This window comes from Callospermophilus lateralis, chromosome 4 (genome assembly GCF_048772815.1).
Source record: "Callospermophilus lateralis isolate mCalLat2 chromosome 4, mCalLat2.hap1, whole genome shotgun sequence".
Taxonomy (NCBI): domain Eukaryota; kingdom Metazoa; phylum Chordata; class Mammalia; order Rodentia; family Sciuridae; genus Callospermophilus; species Callospermophilus lateralis.
This window is the reverse complement of record NC_135308.1, coordinates 11,392,277-11,406,626: the sequence shown is the minus strand read 5'-3', so window position 1 is coordinate 11,406,626 and position 14,350 is coordinate 11,392,277. Positions and strand designations below refer to the sequence as shown.

Sequence of the window (14,350 nt, the reverse complement as noted above, 5' to 3'; positions counted from 1 at the left end):
TGTTTTTTTGTTTTTGTTTTTATTTTTTTTGTACCTGCGATTGATATCTGGGATTGAACTCAGGGGCACTCAAACACTGAGCCCCATCCCCAGCCCTATTCTGTTTTTTATTTAGAGACGGGGTCTCACTGAGTCGCTTAGTGCCTTGCTTTTGCTGAGGCTGGTTTTGAATTCACGATCCTCCTGCCTCAGCCTCCCCAGCGGCTGGGATTATAGGTGTACGCCATAGTGCCCGGCGTGTGCTAATGTTATACTTCTTTGTTATCATTGTTTTCTAGAGGTGTAGTGCTACTTTTCCCGTTACATAAAGAAATAGGCTTAAATAAATTTATTTCAAATAAATCTGAACTACAAACATTAGAAGGTCAGTGTGTCAAGAGGAGATAGGCAAATGTATTACAGATGGTGTACAGTAGGACCAGCATCATGGGAGTGGCACATGGACAGATGGGTCCTGGGAGGACCTGACCTAGGCAGTTGGCAACTCTGGAACTTCCTGTGACAGTGGACTTGGTGGTTTTCTTTTCTGTGACAGTGATACTCGAAGTGTTTGTGACTTGGTGACCGGGACTCTCAGGCCTCTGTTGACAGGAATGGAGGGTAGGCTCCCGCAGCTTGGTGGGTGACCTGTCTGTGCAGGCTGATTGTCATGGGGCTGCTTTGCAGGGCAGGTGGTGGCCGCAGACAGAATGGTGGTGGCTGCAGAGCGTGCCCTGGCCTGCTGACCCAGGTGTGTGCGGCCAGGGCCCCTGTGTGCCCATGGTTCTGCTCAGCACTTTCCGGCCTCCGCAGTCCCTCCCTGCAAAGTTCGAGCTGCCATGATCCAGGGAAGGCTGGATTGGTCCAGGGGGGTGTCACTGATCCAACCTGAGTGGTGGCTCTGGTGACAATCCTCGTTCCTCACTGGCAGGATCTTTTATTCCTTCCACGGTGGCAGTGCTGAAGGTCCTCTGGGAGGTCATGAAGGCTGGCGCTGGCCAAGAGGTTTCTGTGAAAAGATGTGGGTGGCAAGGCCTCGAAGCCTGGGCGACTGCAGTACCGGTCATTTTTATCACAGCACAGGCCTATGGGTTCAAAAATCCAAAGAGTCCTAAAAGGCTAACGGTGTTTTCTTTCCCCTCCGTCTCGCCCAAGGCTACCTCACACCCCTGTGCTCCCCTTTCTAAATCGGCTTTCGATGATTCTACATATGCTTACCTTGCTGGGTCTTTCTTGGTGCAGCAGGTTCAGCTAGCAGTCTGTTTTCTGTGGCTGTAACAGAATACCTGAGATTGGGGAATGTTCGAAGAACCGATTATTTCTTTACGTTTTCTTCTTTCTCTTTTGGGGGGATTGAACCCAGGGACGCTTGAGCCCTGAGTCACATCCCCAGCCCTATTTCTTTGTTTGTTTTTGGCACAGGATCTTACTAAATTGCTGAAGCTGGTCGTGAACTTTCAGTCCTCCTGCCTCAGCCTCTCAGGTCCCTGGGATTACAGGTGCGCTCCACCACGCCCAGCCAGGGATTATTTCTTACTGTCCTAGAGGCCGGGAAGCCTTAAGAGTGAGGTGCTGGTGCCTGGCAGGGCCTCTGTGCTGCATCATCCCATGGCAGAAGGTGAAGGGCAAGAGGGTGAGAGCAAGAACACAGAAACCCGCTTGGAGTGCTGGGCCCACTCCTGTGACATTGCATTCGTGAGGCTGCCCCCACCACCTCGTAGTCCCCACCCCTCCTGTTAGGCCCCCAGTTTCCAACCACCGCAGGTGTTACTTCCCTTATCTGTTGGTGGTGGGCATTCGCTCTTTCACGTGTCCGTTTCTGCCCCTTTGTGTTCACAGATGTTTGTTAAGTTCACCTTCAGTGTTCCCACTGCTGTTACTGTTCAGATAGTCTCAGCTGAATCAAGTGTGGATTCCAACTCCATTCCCTCCGGTACAGTCCTTTCTTCCTGGAGTTAGTAATTGCTCATTGCCGTGTCCTCCAAACAGCCCGTCAGATAACCTGTCAATTGCAGGGTTTTTTTCTTTAAATCCCTCTCTTGGAGCATTATCTGTTTTTTTCTGTCCAGCGTGGTGGTTCCTTCTATCTGGCCATGGCTGTCATCTAAGACCTCCGGCCCCATTACCTTGGGACCTCCCTGTGCCTGTGTCCAGTGTTGGATTCTGTCTTTCTCCTGTTGGTCCACTCCCTGTTTCTTCTGGATCGCGTCCTGCCACAACTTCCTGAGGAGAGGTCATGTATGGAAATGCCTTGTTCCACTTTTCCGCTTGGTTGACGGTTGGTTGACTGGGTGTAGGACCCTGGGTTGAAAAGGACGTCCCTGCACGATGGTGTACGCCGTGTCCACCGTCGTCTGGCGTCCATGTTTTATTTTGAGATGTCCACAGTCACTCTTGACTGTCTTCTTTAAATGAGACTTGGGTTTCCTTTCTGGGAGGATCTAGAATCTTCCCTTCACGTCTCGGTTCTGCGACTTCACGATGGCGTGCCTTGGCGCGAGGCACCTTTCAGTCATTTCTGCTAGACGTCCCGTTGTCTGTGGAAAGTATGTTTCTTGCTTGGAAATTTCCTTGGGTCAGCGTTAGGATACTTCCTTCATTCCGCGTGTTCTTTCTTCCTGAAATCTCCGGTGGTGTTGGGGGCTTTTTGGATCGACCCTTCAAGTTTTCTTCATCTCTTTTTCTACTGCCCACCTGGTTTCATAGATATGGTGTTCCATCTTGTTTCTCGGGGGATATCATTTTCTTAGTAATTTTTCTTCTGACTCTTGGCCCTCTCTTCCCTTTCCTCCCTCCCTCCATCCCTCCTTCCTTCTGTTAGGCCATAGAAGAATGTTCCGGTTAGAGAACCGGGGTATCCGCTGCTTGTCTTTTGTAGGGACGAGGAACTGAAGGCCGGTTGGTGCCCTCTGTGAGGCTGGGTGTGCTGTGAGCGGTGGGTTTCACTCTGAATTGGCTTTTTCCCCTGTTTTTCTTTTGACCCTTTCAGTTGCCCTCACCTGTAGCCTTTTCTCTGGGGCACATCCGATCCTCCAGGATCACGTGGAGGCAGAACTAGCCTGCATGACCTTCAGTAGGAAGAGGCAGGGCCACGGCACCTTTTAACACTTGCCCCTCTTTGTCCTGTTTCTGTGGTGTTCCCGAGACTGGAGAGTCTCCTGTTCCATCTGTACGGAGGGTGCACATCATGTCTCCTGTGAGGGTGCAGGAGGGATCGTTGTCAGGACTTACAGAGGAGCAGGGAATGTTGTCCTTGGTTATACTGTCTCTCATGGCTCCCCATTTCCTGGGCCGGCCCCTCTCTCCTCTTCATGACAGAGTCAGTCTCCCCACATGGCTTGCTTTCTTCATTCTTTCCATGTTAACGGGATTTAGTCCCCTTTGGGTAGACGATTGTTTAGATTTGTCAGAATCTTTCTGAGATTAAATTTCCATTAGGTACTGAGGCCCTGAACCTCACAGATGAGGTGTTGGATTCGTGTCCTGTCAAACAGAGGCCCATTGTATCTGAAGCTCCCTGTCCATCCTGTTACCTGCCCTTCCTCAGCATTATTGTGTACAGCATGTGTCCCCTTCCAACTTTTTGAGTGTCCTTTCCTGCTCTCCAGGAACTGACATACGCAAAGCTGCACTTGGTTACTGTTTGGTGATGGAATGATCGAGGCCTGCTCACCTTTAGCACTTTCCACGTTTCCCACATTCCTACTGTTTCCCTGAGTTCTTCGTATTCTTTGTAATAGTCGTGTGTGCACAAATCTCTTTCATCCCGGACATCTGTATAACCATAAGAAAAAGAGCAAGGACGTGTGCCACTTAGAATCCTCATTCCCTTGTAGTTTGAAAAGGTACAAATGAAGTCAGAACAAATCTGCCTTCAACTAAGGGAGACAAAGTTTCACTTACACTAGGTTGAGGGAAGCTGGACCCGGACTTGCAGGGCCCAGCTGGAGGCTCTTCTTCATATAAATATGCATATGTGCTAGTCAGCTCTCTGTCACTGTGACAAAACGCCTGACATAATCAACTGGTAAGGAGGAAATCCTTACATGATTTCACAGATTTCAGTTGGTCCATTGGTTGGCTCTGTTGTTTCTGAGCCTGTGATGAGGCAGAACATGATGGTGGGGAACATGTGGTAGAGCTAAGCTGCTTACCTCAGGGTGGGTAGGTAGCAAAGAGAGAGAAGAGGAGGCTGGGGTCCTAGATCCCCTTCAAGGACACACACCAATGCCCTAACTTCCCACTAGGCCCACTGCATCCCAGGAGTCCACAGGCTGGAGACCAAGCCTTTAATACATGGGCCTGACTCTCTCCTCAGGCAACTGATGTTAAGAAGGTTGGTGTCCTGCAGTGTAACGATCCAAACCCAGATAACCCAGTTAACAAATGGGCAGAGGACTTGAGCAGACATTTCAAATGTCCTCGGCCAACCATCATATGGAAGGATGCTCAACACCACTAATCGTGCGCAGATGGAAACTACCCTGGGGGATCCCCTCACACCTCTGGAGTGGGTACTATCAACCAAAAACCAGAAAACAAGTGTTGGCAAGGATGTGGAGAGAAATCGGAGCCCCTGTGCTCTGTTGGTGGGAATGTGAAGTGCTGCAGCCCTATGAAAACAGTATGGAGCCCCCCCCCCCCCCAGCCTAAAAATAGCATTACTGTATAATGAAGCAGCTCTTCTGGGTACGTAAGAGTGAAATCTAGAGGAGATATTTGCATACCTGTGTTCATAGCAGCATTATTTACAGTCACCACTCACATGCCCATCAATGGATGGAGGAGCAGTATCCTATATATAATGGATTATTATTCATCTTTGAAAAGGAAGGGAATTTGTTTGTTTTTTTATTTATTTTTGGTACCAGGGATTGAACTCAAGGGCATTCGACCACTGGGCCACATTCCAGTCCTATTTTGTATCTTTATTTAGAGGCAGGGTCTCACTGAGTTGCTTAACACCTTGCTTTTCCTGAGGCTGGCTTGAACTCGCGATCCTCCTGCCTCAGCCTCCCAAGCTGCTGGGATTACAAGTGTGCGCCATCGCACCTGGCTAGGAAGGGAATTCTGATACGTGCAGCAACACGGATGACCCTTGACGACGACATGTAAGTGAAGTAAGCCCATCACAAAGACAATACCAGGTGATTCCACCTACCTGAGGCACCTAGAGTGGGCAGATCATGGGGAAAACGGAGGAAGGGTCGTTGTCAGGGGTTGGGGGGAGAGGGGAACAGGAAGTGGATGTTTCATGGGCACAGAAGTACAATTTATAAGATGAAGAAAGTTCTGGAAATGGGATGCACAGTAATATGAACATACCTCGCTCCTCAGCTACACTTAAGAATGGTCCGATGGTGAATTTTATGTGTATTTACCACAATTAAAATTAAGGAAAACGTAAAATTTAGAAAGAGGGTAGCACGCATCGTCCACACCTGTCTCGGTGAGCGTGCAAGCCCACCGTGTGTCCAGGCTGCTTTTTGCTTTCTGGTCTGCCTTAAGTTTTTTTTTTAAGGATCACATTGCATACATTACTCAGCAATCCCACCCGCTCCCCGCCCCTTAGTCCTCTTAGCAGCATACCAGGGACACCTTTTCAGGTCAGTGACCAGGAGCCTGACTCACCTTCTTAGGAAGGGTGCTTACCCAGGCGTGTGTGCACTGTGATAGATTCCATTTCCTTTTTCTGAGCCCTCAGGTTATTTCCAGTTTTGTTGCCAAACAAAGCTGCAATAAATTGCTTTTTTTTTTTTTTGCATTTCCTTAGATGCTCTGAATCTGCTGAGTTCCAAAAGTATTTGGTAGGTCTGATTATTGCAGTTCACGTGAACACCAGTGCCTTGTGACAGGCCTGCTGTTGACCTCCTCTCCCGGGCCAGGTACTGCACCTGCTCCTGAAGCAGCCCTTGCTGTGATTTTTCATATTTGTGGTCCTGAAGTTAAGTCTCTTTTTAAAATTATTAGCTGCAATCAGGAGCAGGGGTGCATGCCTGTAATTCTAGCAGCTCGGGAGGCTGAGGCCCTAAGCAACTTAGTGAGACCCTGTCTCAAAATAAAAAAATATAAAAGGGCTGGGGATGTGGCTCAGTGGTAAATTGCCCCTGGGTTTAATCTGTGGTTTCCCAAAAAAAAAAAAATGAGTTGCTTGCATTTTTTTTGTGTGTATTAAGGGTGAGTCAAGAATCTGTTTTTCTTTTCTTCCCCCCTCCCACTTGGGTAAATAGCTAATTATGCCAGGGTTTTTCTCATTAAATTAAAATGCCATAATTATATGTATTTGGATACTTTTCTAGACTCTTGGATTCTGCTGTTTTTATTTTTTTGTTTGTTTGTTTTCTATTTCTGTGGCAAGTATTTAATTATTTTGAATATACAGAAACTTTGTAGAAGTTTAATGTCTCTCAAAAGGAAAATCCTTTGCCTCCTTCCCTTTTCAAACTTTCTTGGCAGTTTGCAGATATTCTCTTTCCTTATGAACTTTTAAACAATTTTGTTCAGTTATTTTAAAGAATCCGGTTGAGGTTCTGAGCATCTTTCTATCTACCACATTTGAGCTGGTGTGCAGATGTGTTTGTGCAACTCAGGTTAAAGAAATCATCTGTGCTCACCGTTTTCAACCAAATAAGCAGTAGATCTTGTTTTTCTCAAGGATTCTGAATACATAATAACTACAATGTGAACTTGAGGACATCTTTCTGTGCATTTGAAACACATTTATTAAACAAAATGGAGCATTCTGTATACTAGAGCATATATTTTTCCACTTAGAATAAAATGATGGACATCTCTGATACAGGTCGTATCTGTAGGTCTAGATCAGATAAGGACCCTCAGATAAGGGTGGAAAGTAGACACGTCTGTTGTCTGGAGAGCCTGGCTCACATCTGGGAGGAAATCAGGATGGGCCCTGACGGAGGCTTCTGGAAGCGGCTGCTCTTCTGTTTCTTGGCCTGGGTGGAGGTTGCCTGCCTCCGACCATTTCCTTCACTCACCAGCTGCCAGCCTGTGATTCTGTCTCCTGGGCTTCCCTGTGCTGCTCATTCTGAAGGCAAGGTGTGTTTCCAGAAGGCCGGTGCCAAGGTCAGGTCAGCGTGTCCACTAAGTGCCGTCCTCCACTGCCTTCCCACCTGTGGGTGCTGCCATGCTTCAAATATCTTGCTGATTAATTTCCACTTTGTTGTATTGGTGATAATGGACATTTTTTTAAAAATATTTTTTTAGTTGTTGATGGACCTTTATTTATTTTCACGCGGTGCTGAGGGTGGAGCCCAGTGCCTCACATATAAGAGGCAAGCGCTCTGCCACTCAGCCCCAGCCCCAGCCCCAGCCCCAGGCCATGCACATTTTTAACACATCTGCGGGCATTTCTATTTCTTCTGTGATTGTGTTCTTAGCTCATTTTCCTCTTGAGTAAAAGCTTTTCTTTTTCCTCGTGATTGGTTTATTATCTTGTCACATTTTTCTGTCATTTCTCTTGTGATTAATTTTCCTGTCATTTGTGGCCTCTTGTCCTGTGGACATTTTCATCTTTATAGTCCAGACCTTCAGCCTTTCTGTCGTTCAACCTGGACATCAGCTAAGAAAAGTTAAAAACCATTGTTCTGTGGGTTTCTTTTTAAATTTGAGCACTTGTGTGATTTTTTTTAACATTAAAAACCTCATCCAGGGGCTGGGGAGGTGGCTCAAGCGGTAGCTTGCTCGCCTGGCATGCGTGTGACCCGGGTTCGATCCTCAGCACCACAAAGATGTTGTGTCCGCCGAAAACTGAAAAATAAATATTAAAATTCTCTCTCTCTCTCAAAAACAAAAACATATCCAACCCGGATTGTTTTTCTCCCATGATGTGAAGACGTATCCAACTTAACTTCCCCCTCTACCCAGTGAAGCCATTATGTGGACACCTTTTGTTGACAGGTGATTCCAGGCCACTTTGTGAACTCAGGCACTCAGTTGGTCACAGGGCCCCGTCACGGTCAGGACTCGGGCACTTTCCTCAGCCCCGGGATTCCTTCCCCGGGTCCCCTGGTAATCTGCCCCTTCCACTCTTGTCCTCAGCAGCCACCACCCTGTCCTCCCTGTAGTTTGGCCTTTTCTAGAGTGACGCATGCAGGGAACCCCACAGTGTGCCCGTGACCTTTGAGTCGGCCGCTCGTTCATGCCGCGTGCTTCTAGTTGCTGAGTCGAATTCCGTCGTATGGAGGTGCCACAGCTCCTTCATTCATTCTCTCTCTCGGGGGGAATTTGGGGTTGTTTCCAATTCTTGGCAATTACGAATAAAGCCTCTTTATGCAGAGAATGGCCAGAGTCCACAGAGCAAGAGATAAAAAACAAAAGTGAAATCGGAAAGCTCAGAAAGAGCGCGCATGAGTGGGACGGCAGACACGAGATTCAGATGTGTGTAATAACAAGACGTTGGCAGGGGCCTGAGGGGGAGATGGCGCTAAGCTTAGGCAGCTGACTTTACCCTTCCCTCGGGGTCTTCCAAGGGCCGCGGAACGGTCAGTAGAAGACCCCTGGAATCAGCCCTCTTCATCAGGCGGCTGTGCCAGTCCCCAGCATGACGTTCCTGCCAGTGATGTCCGGATGGGCCAGGGTACCATAGCTCTCTGAAGGTTCATTGAGAGGAAGAGAAGTTTCAGACTGGGCTGGGGTGGTGGCTCAGGGCAGAGCGCTTGCCTGGCACGTGTGAGGCACTGAGTCTGATTCTCAGCGCCGCATATAAATAAATAAAATAAAGGTCCATCGATGATTTAAAAAAAAAAAAAAAGTCTTGGACTGATAGATAAAGCTCCTCTTTTGTGGGTGCTGAGCATCCCTCTTCGGGAGGCCCAGTGTGAGGAAGTCTGTGGCACATGGACCTTGCCAGATGTGAGCCCCTGGGTGGGTGCGGTCACACCTCTGCCCCAGGGGGAACCTGGGCAGGTCACCTCAGGAGCAGGCTGTGCTGATTAAGCTCTAAGTTATGTGCACCAGGCTGGACATGGTCCTCCAGCGAAGGCTGAGATGATCCAGCCCCCTTGTGGTCCAGTTAGCCTTTTGTAAACTTAGTTTATGGAGAGAATTTGGTCACCTGGAGGAAAGTAGCAAGGGACACTCAAACGGGGGGATTCCAAAAAAAAAGAAAAAGAAAATTCAGGAATGAGCTTTGGAAGTCCTTAAGTCACGTGCATTGGTAGAAAATAGGAGTTATAGGGAAATTTTGGAGCTGGATAATAAGACTTCAGATGTGGCAGGAGTGTGCAGAGTAGTGTGATGCTCCCGTGAGAGCTCCAACTTCCATGTGAAGTGTTGGAAATGTTATTTCCTCTGCACATCAGCCCCGAGATGTCATTATCTGTCCTGTTTCATACATGCAGGGAGACTGGAGGCAGGACAATCCAAGGCAGTAATCTTGAGCTTCAGGTGAGGAAGGCTAATCCATGGTGTCGGGAGTGGACATAGAGAGTGACAGGTCTGAGGTGAACCTAGCGTCAAGTGGGAGTGACTAAAAGCTGAGCCTGGACATGAGAGACCCACCTTTAGTCTTCTCCTTACCTGCACAGTCCTATGCCCCGATAGTCTGAGCACTTTCCTGTGGGGCAGGAGGATGGGCTGGGGGTGAGTGGCGGGTGAGGGTGCACATGCCTGCCCTGTGCGCGACTCTCACAGCTTGTGCTGCCTACAGGTGGGACCAGGTCTCCTCTGTCGAGGTTCACAGGTGGCTGCAGGAGTTGGGATCCTCGCACTTCCCTCAGGGGGCCGGTGCACTTCAGTAGGTCACTGCTTACCAACCGCTCACTGTCTGAGTTACCCTGAAGAGAGGTCTGCTAATGTGCAAGACCAGCAAATCCAGTTTCCATTACTTTCAGTGTGAGTTTTTTTAGGGGGTGGGGATACCGGGGATTGAACTCTGGGGCACTTGACTCCTGAGCCACATCCCCAGCCCTATTTTGTATTTTATTCAGAGACAGGTCTCACTGAGTTGCTTAGCGCTTCACTTTTGCTGAGGCTGGCTTTGAACTTGAGATCTCCTGCCTCAGCCTCCCGAGCCGCTGGGATTATAGGCGTGTACCACCATGCCCGGCTTCAGTGTGGTTTTAATTTTTTTTTTTTGAGGCTGACACTTTGGTTTTATTGTTGTCCTATGTTGGGCTGGGTACAGAAATGCCCCGGCCATCACTGGCCTCAGAGGAGGAACAGGCAGCAAAGGTGGTGCCCGATGGCTCTTGGCTGCTGATTTGGGCTTCAGGGTTCATACAAGGAGCATAGCAGGCTCCACTTCTCAGCCTGAAGTCTAGACTCTGATTCACGGTCAGGCTTCACCAGGAAGGAGAGCTGGTCAGAGCGGAAGGAACTTAAAGGAGCAAACGCTACTCTAGGCTTGGTCTTCCTCCTGCTTCTTGGTACCCCCAGATGGGCTGTTGAAGCAGCGCTGCCGGCAGCGGGGTTAGTGCCCTGACCAGCGGGCAGGAGAGCCTGTCCCTGCTGGAATGTCTTGCTACGTCTGTTGGCGTGGTCACTGAGCAGCTGGCAGGGAGTGATCAGTTTTCTGTAGGCAGCCTTGTACTTCTGGAGCTGGTCCAGTATTTCCGGGCACCATATAGATCCACAAAATGGAAGTGCTTTCCAAGACAAGGGGGCGAAGCCAAGGCCAAAGACTGCTCTGGTATCGCCCTCTCAGGTGTGGCCAAGATCCCTTCCTGCAGGAAGATGCTGTCTCATTCATAAGTCTTGTCACCACGCGGTTCTGAACATCTGTATCAGAGGAGACCTCAGGCTGAGCAGGCAGCCTCCGACTTGCCAAAATACTGTTCATTCAGACTCTTGTTCTTCAAACCCTCCTGAGAGGTGTAAAAGCCCTTCCCAGATTTGCGACCCGGGAAGCCCTTAGACACCCTCTGTTTCAGCAGTCTAGGTTTCCACCTCCAAACCACCCCCCAAGGACTTCGCCTGCGTCTTCTGTCATGTGTGTCACTATGTCCACGCTGACTCATCTGCCAGGCAGGGTGGCAGCACCCACAGGAAAGCCCAAGCCTGCAGTCAGGGAATCTAGCTTCTTAGGGTCAACCCTCCTGCAGGATTCTCATGCCTACAGACCACATGGGTGCAAAATACCTCGCGGTACTGAAGACGGGTCCTTCTTTAGCCACAAGGATGGCCTTCCCCTGCTTGAGACCACTGCTACGGTGGAACAGTTGTGTCCTTGGATGTTTTTTTGGTTGTGATGATGTCTGGTAGCTGCACAGGAGAGAAGTAGCGCCTGCCAACCACCTTCTCAGGTCTGTCGGACAGCAGCAGTTTTACTGCTTGGGAAAGCAGATGTGTAAGCGGCAAAGAAACAGTGATCTACCATCACCGCCTCTGTTTCCTTTACCACTTTGTGTTTAACACCGAGGTCCTCAACAGCAGCTTCATTCACCAGGTCGGCCTTTCTAAAACCCTGGTAACCAAGCTGCCTGTCCACGTGGCTGAGGATGAAATGCCTTCGAATGACGTCACAGCTTTCTACTTCACTTTGTCATTCAATTCTTCAAAGGCTTGTGCTCTTGCTGGCCTCATCCAGCTACTGTGGTGTGTTTAAGAAGGGCCTTCAGCCCCTTATCCATGGAGACTTGGATGATACCAGCTCCCATCAGCTCTGCACCAAGAATAGGGAGATGCTTAACATCCTTCTGTGGAGCTCCAAATTTATTTTATTTTTTTTTATCGTTAAAAAAATATTTTTAGTTGTAGATGGACACAATACCTTTATTTTATTTATTCACTTCCATGCAGTGCTGAGGATCGAACCCAGTGCCTCCCACTTGCTAGGCAAGTGCTCTAGCACTGAGCTATAGCGCCAGCCCCTTCAAATTTATTTTTCTTTCATAGGACTTGACCATGATCAAATCCCATCAAGGTCTGTAATTCTTTGGTTGCTGCCAGCTCTCCAGATTTCTGTGATTCAGCAGGATAACCAGCAGCATCATTCCCTTGCTGAGTCCAGTCTTAAGATCGATTATTTTCAGAGGGGCAGGATAAAGGCCTTGGTCTGCTTTTGCACTTTTTCTTCCATTGTTTCGTCAGTCTGCTGTCTGACAGATGCCATGGTCTTGATCTTAGTTTTCCCTCCAATCCCTTGTCTCTCTTTGGAGAGATCCCATCAACCAATCCATTGACAAGAGTAGCTGCAGCGTTTTCTAGGGATCCAGCTGTCTGTGCCTCTAGAGGGTTTGCTCCTGGTCCCAGGGGTTCCACCAGCCAGGGCCATTTTCTTGGCTCTTTTTGATACCAGTCAGCATCATGTCAAATGCAGCAGGCACATCTACATTTTGGGCAGCCTTTGGTGCCTCCTCCTCCTGCTAGGATCCCCAGCAAGGCTTCAGAGACACGCAGTAGTGTCGGTTTATCTTTTATTGCTGTTCTGTGTTGGATGCAGCGGCAAACTCGAGCCCCCTTCCCCATCAGGATCCACCCATGGCAGCCACAGCAGGTCCTGGGGACTTGTCAGACTTCTCAAACATCCTCTGTTCTTCCTGAGATATTTGCATTGCTCCTTGTGGGGTCTTACAAAAGGCTCACCTGTTGATATCAGCACCTGTAACCGAGCAGCCTGACTCTGATGAGATGAGGTGGCCCTTTTGGTCTGTTTGATCGCACACCCAGATTTCATTCATTGCTTCCATGAACTCTCATTGACTTCTTGGCTTCGAAGTGCATTTGCCTTTGAATTGGGTGAGTCAATATGAATAACTGACACATTCCCTTTGACTCCATAGTTAACGTGGCTTCTAGGCAGCAAAGCAGAGGACCCTGAAAAGTTGCTGTCAAATGTCTCCTGGGAGGACCTCCGGTGGGACCCTGAAGGCATTGCAGCTAGGGCTCCCAGTGGTCAGGGAAGGCCACCATCTTGAGCAGGAGAGGATGAAAGTACAGAGCGCTTCTTGTTTTTGATTTTTAAATACCAGAAAACAAGCAAGTCTAAATCTCTGCTGGGAAACATGTTATTTTCCCATTAACATTTAGATTGTGTTTTGAGTTAGGGGGTCATATTTTATGAGGTGCACTTTTCTTTTATGAACATTTATGCCTAAAATACTTTATTGCTTTGGGGCAACTTGAAAGGCAGGTTGAAATTGCAAAACATTTCTGCTCGACTATATTCTCAAATAGAGATGAAGATGGAATCCCTTTCAGATGATGTATTTGTATCTGTAAACGTACATGAAGGTAGAATCCCTTTTCAAAAGGAAGTTGTGTTCACTTTGCATCTTAAAATGTGAAATGACTGTCATGAAGTACCGTCAGTGGAATTTAGATTTTTTTTCCCCATTTCTTCTAAAATTAAATCATAGAAATAATGTATTTACCTTTCTTCCAATTAGATGAGGAAATGAGATTGAAGAGGATTTTCTGTATCTGTGCGTTGAATTGACTCCAACTAATTGTATCTCAAAAAGAAATTTTATTTGGTTGCTAAAAGCATATAGAAGAAGGAAAATGTATCACCAGGCCAGCTCCTCACGTGGGCATAGACCTGCTGTTTGCTTGCTTGTTTATTTGATTTCTTGCTCCTTTATTTTTACTTCTTCATGGTTCTCATTGTTTAGAAGGATAATTCAGTACGGGGTGAAGTTCACTTATGTGGTCCTTGAAAAAAATATTTCTCAATCCTGCCTCTAGAACTAACTGTAGGATCTTAAGCAAGCCACTTAAGATCTAGAGCTAGAATTTCCATCAAAGTCTTCCAGTTTTAAAGGTCTCTAAAATTAAGAAGAAGAAGAAAAGGTTTTGTGGCACTCACTGATGTTCTGTGATACTAACAGGCATTTGTGTGGACTGTGATTAAAACCAAGTCTTCAGACCTGGTTTGGAGCCTCAGCTCCATCTCCATGGTAATCAAGGTAGTTAACATACAGCCAGGGTCAAGTTCTTGACCTTGGTATTCCTTCATCCTCACAAGAACCCTGCTTGTGAGACTCTATAATTACACCTGTTTTACAGGTAGGAAATTGAGGCACCCAGAAGTAAAATTACCTCCAATAAGAATCGCTAAGTATAGGGTCAGTTTGGACACAGGCAGTCCGAGGCCAGAGCTGGTATGATTAACGGTTGTGCGCCACTGAAGACCTCTTAATTTCTCAGAGATTACATTTCTTCTCTATAAAATTGAGGCCCTCATTAGTTTTATCATCTTTTCAGTTTTATATGAGGCTGCAATACAGGAAAGCCGAGGATTTGGAAGCAGAGTCAGTAGCACTTAGGAACTTGCTACAGGGGCAGGTCCTCCGGCCCCATTCCCAGCCTGCTGAATCAGAAACTCTGAGGTTAGGATCCAGAAATATGTTTCCACACACCCTCCAGGTGACTGATGCTTGCTAAAATATAAGAACCACAGGAATAATAT

The 14,350-nt window shown here is 47.7% G+C and overlaps 1 protein-coding gene and 1 pseudogene across 1 annotated transcript in view; one reads left to right on the top strand and one right to left on the bottom strand.

The window, feature by feature from the left end:
- The window catches only part of Dock5 (dedicator of cytokinesis 5), a 187,188-nt gene that overhangs the window by 29,816 nt on the left and 143,022 nt on the right, over window positions 1-14,350 (top strand). The window lies entirely within an intron of this gene.
- LOC143397279 (trifunctional enzyme subunit alpha, mitochondrial pseudogene) lies at window positions 10,210-12,814 on the bottom strand (annotated as a pseudogene).